At 49.5% G+C, this 4,022-nt stretch overlaps 1 pseudogene; it reads right to left on the reverse strand.

Moving 5' to 3' along the window:
* Positions 1-2,781: 2,781 nt before the first annotated feature.
* Positions 2,782-3,053, reverse strand: LOC141129985 (small nuclear ribonucleoprotein F pseudogene; annotated as a pseudogene).
* Positions 3,054-4,022: the final 969 nt, after the last annotated feature.

A 4,022-nucleotide genomic window follows, 5' to 3' on the forward strand; every position in this document is an offset into this window, starting at 1 on the left:
ATAGGAAAAACAAATTTTCCTATTGCGGCGAGCGCGGGGCATACCAGGCCCTTAGGTCTGGTATGGATTATAAAGGGAACCCCCTACGCCGAAAAAACGGCGTGGGGTCCCCCCTAAAATCCATACCAGACCCCGATCCGAGCACGCAGCCTGGCTGGTCAGGAAAGGGGGTGGGGACGAGCGAGCGCCCCCCCTCCTGAACCGTACCAGGCCACATGCCCTCAACATGGGGGGTGGGTGCTTTGGGGGAGGGGGGCCGCCCTGCGGGCCCCCCCCACCCCAAAGCACCTTGTCCCCATGTTGATGAGGACAAGGGCCTCTTCCCGACAACCCTGGCCGTTGGTTGTCGGGGTCTGCGGGCGGGGGCTTATCGGAATCTGGAAGCCCCCTTTAATAAGGGGGCCCCCAGATCCCGGCCCCCCACCCTATGTGAATGAGTATGGGGTACATGGTACCCCTACCCATTCACCTAGGGAAAAAGTGTAAGTAATAAAACACACTACACAGGTTTTTAAAATATTTTATTAAACAGCTCCGGGGGGGATCTTCCTCCGGCTTCGGGGGTCTTCTTCCGGCTTCGGAGGTCCCTCCGCTTCATCTTCTCCCGGCGTCCGGTTGGTTCTTCTCCGCTCTCTTCTCTCCAGTTCTTCGGCCGGCTCCTCTGCTGTCTTCAGGTAGCTCTCTTGCCAGCAGAGGTCCGGACTTCTTGTCTTCTTCTCTTCTCCAGATGTTGACACGAAGCTCTCTCCGGCTGGACTGCTCTCCGAGGGCTGCGTTGTGACTTATATAGGCGGAGACCCCGCCCCCTTTTGATGTCACAGTCCCTGGGCATGCTGGGACTGTGACGTTTTAGGGGGCGTGGTCAACATCACCCAGTGACCACGCCCCCTAAAACGTCACAGTCCCAGCATGCCCAGGGACTGTGACATCAAAAGGGGGCGGGGTCTCCGCCTATATAAGTCACAACGCAGCCCTCGGAGAGCAGTCCAGCCGGAGAGAGCGTCGTGTCAACATCTGGAGAAGAGAAGAAGACAAGAAGTCCGGACCTCTGCTGGCAAGAGAGCTACCTGAAGACAGCAGAGGAGCCGGCCGAAGAACTGGAGAGAAGAGAGCGGAGAAGAACCAACCGGACGCCAGGAGAAGATGAAGCGGAGGGACCCCCGAAGCCGGAAGAAGACCCCCGAAGCCGGAGGAAGATCCCCCCCCGGAGCTGTTTAATAAAATATTATAAAACCTGTGTAGTGTGTTTTATTACTTACACTTTTTCCCTAGGTGAATGGGTAGGGGTACCATGTACCCCATACTCATTCACATAGGGTGGGGGGCCGGGATCTGGGGGCCCCCTTATTAAAGGGGGCTCCCAGATTCCGATAAGCCCCCGCCCGCAGACCCCGACAACCAACGGCCAGGGTTGTCGGGAAGAGGCCCTTGTCCTCATCAACATGGGGACAAGGTGCTTTGGGGTGGGGGGGGCCCGCAGGGCGGCCCCCCTCCCCCAAAGCACCCACCCCCCATGTTGAGGGCATGTGGCCTGGTACGGTTCAGGGGGGGGGCGCTCGCTCGTCCCCACCCCCTTTCCTGACCGGCCAGGCTGCGTGCTCGGATCGGGGTCTGGTATGGATTTTAGGGGGGACCCCACGCCGTTTTTTCGGCGTAGGGGGTTCCCTTTATAATCCATACCAGACCTAAGGGCCTGGTATGCCCCGCGACGGGGCTCGCAAGGTGTCAATCTCGCCGATAAAAGCGGCAAGATTGACATCCTTTTCTAGTCCCGTCGCACCTGAGTCACGTTCAAAATGAACGGACTTGTCCGTGTGTGGGCAAGTCCGTTCATTCTGAAAGTCCGCCGGAACTCCGGCGAAAGTCCGTCGGAAAGACGGGCGGACTTAGCCCGCCGGAAAGTCCGGGCGTGTGTGGGCAAGTCCGTCCGTTTTAAAGTCCGGCGCACCTGGCGGACAAAGTCCGTCGGAAAGTGTGCCGGACCAAGTAGGATAGAAAGTCCGACCGTGTGTACGCGGCATAAGTTGAATAAATTTTATGTTTTACGGTATCACACTATTTGTGTATTTCTAATTTTTTCATGGATTGAGATGACACTGGGATAGATGGAATTTGGAGCCTTAACCTTCATCTGACCACCTAGATGATCATGCTTGATTGCCAAAACACGAGAGTGTGAGGCATAGTGAGTCGGTGAGTGTTGAGTTCAAGGGGAGAGGAATCACGGGCACTGAGTGAATTGGTGGACAGTATTCAGATATCGCACACTCTCTTCACGGTGTTCTTTCTATGGACTTTTCATGGACTATATACTTAAACTATTTTATATTTTTCATTTTTGATATATTTTTTGTCCAGATTGTGCTGTGTATGGTAAATCAGATTATCATGCATTATCACGTCATGTGTTTTCAAGTTTGTTATTTTTGATACAGATTGTTGTGTGTATGGTATATTCTATTATTATCACGCAATTGTACTAGAACACTTTAGCACAAAGGGTTTAACACATTTTTCGAACACCAGGTGGTGTCATCACTGTTAGCAGTGCCACTTATTGATTTATAGAGATCCCTTTGGACTCTGGGTATCAATAGAGGCTTTTTCAGTTTTTTATTTAAAATGGCTGCTTTGTATTAATCGTATTAGGTCACATTTGTTATCACAGATACTTTTTTCACAGGAGGGTAACACCCCTTTTTTTGGCTTTGAGCGTAGTGGTGGGGACTCAAGGAGGGCGCAGTTGTTTGAGTTTTCACATCTTTAAATTTGGAAATTGCTTTATTCTCTCATCTCGCCATCTTCTTCCTCCTCTTCTATTCTTCGTATATACAATAAATTATTACACCTTATTAGAATTTCTCCAAGATATCCAGACAATGCCCCATCAATATACTCTTCTGTATTGGCGACTTGCATGTTCATGTAGCCATCCACAGAGACCAGATATCCCTTGTATTCCATACCCCACTTCAGTTTCACCATTACTTGCTTACCAGTAAGGCCATTAAGGAATGATTTTGGGTTTACTGGCAAACTCATTCTGCTGCTGATCTACAGACCAGTGAAAGGAAGAAAACAATTTCCCCGCGGAATGCTCCAAGAACACATCATCAGAAAGAGCAGGAAATGGCTAGAGCCTGAGGTACTCATGATGAAATCAAGAAATTGCCTTTACATAAAAAAAAAATAAAAATTTATGCACCTGTCAAACAGGTGCGGAAAAATGGGCTTTGAGTGTTGGTGGTGCCTTCACACCGTAACTCTATAGAGGTATTCTCGATGAAAGCAAGAATTGGCTTTGCTGTAAAAAACTTTTTTTGGGTGTTAATTGTGCCCATGAAACGTATACCAAAAAATTACTTCAAGATAAAATCAACACCCACAAAGCTAGGCAACCTAAACAATCTTGCAGAGATTTCAGATTCCAAAAACATTTAATAAGTGACATCGGCATCAGGGGCTTAATAGCTGCTGCTAATCCAGGACTGATTAATTTTGACAAATGCAAGCTGGTCAACAGAGTCTTGAAAGGTATTACATAAACTCCTCTTTAAGGTGTCCTCAGGTAGGTAGTAGGGGGGCTGAGGGGGGCTGCTGTACACACAAGGCTTTTTATCTTAATGCATAGAATGCATTAAGATAAAAAACTTTCTGCCTTTACAACCACTTTAAGGTTTGATGTATGTCTTCCACTGTGTCAATGCCTCCATAACTGCCAGAATCCTCCTCCTCCCTCTCCTCTTCTGTGGCGTTGCAAGAATAGTGACTGCATAAAGCAGGCCTTGAGAGGAAAGGAAGTCCTCTTCCTCCCGTTGCTCTGCCTTGAGTGCCCTATCCATAATGCCACGCAGAGCATGCTCCAGCAGGAACACAAGAGGGATAGTGTCACTGATGCATGCATTGTCACGGCTCACTATCCTTGTCTCCTCCACAAATGGTGACAGTACAGTGTGTGCATTCTTTATCAGCAGCCATTGGCATTAGGAAAAAAAGCAGAGCTCCCCTAAACCTGTACTTGT

This window comes from Aquarana catesbeiana, linkage group LG02, assembly GCF_042186555.1.
Source record: "Aquarana catesbeiana isolate 2022-GZ linkage group LG02, ASM4218655v1, whole genome shotgun sequence".
NCBI classification, from domain to species: domain Eukaryota; kingdom Metazoa; phylum Chordata; class Amphibia; order Anura; family Ranidae; genus Aquarana; species Aquarana catesbeiana.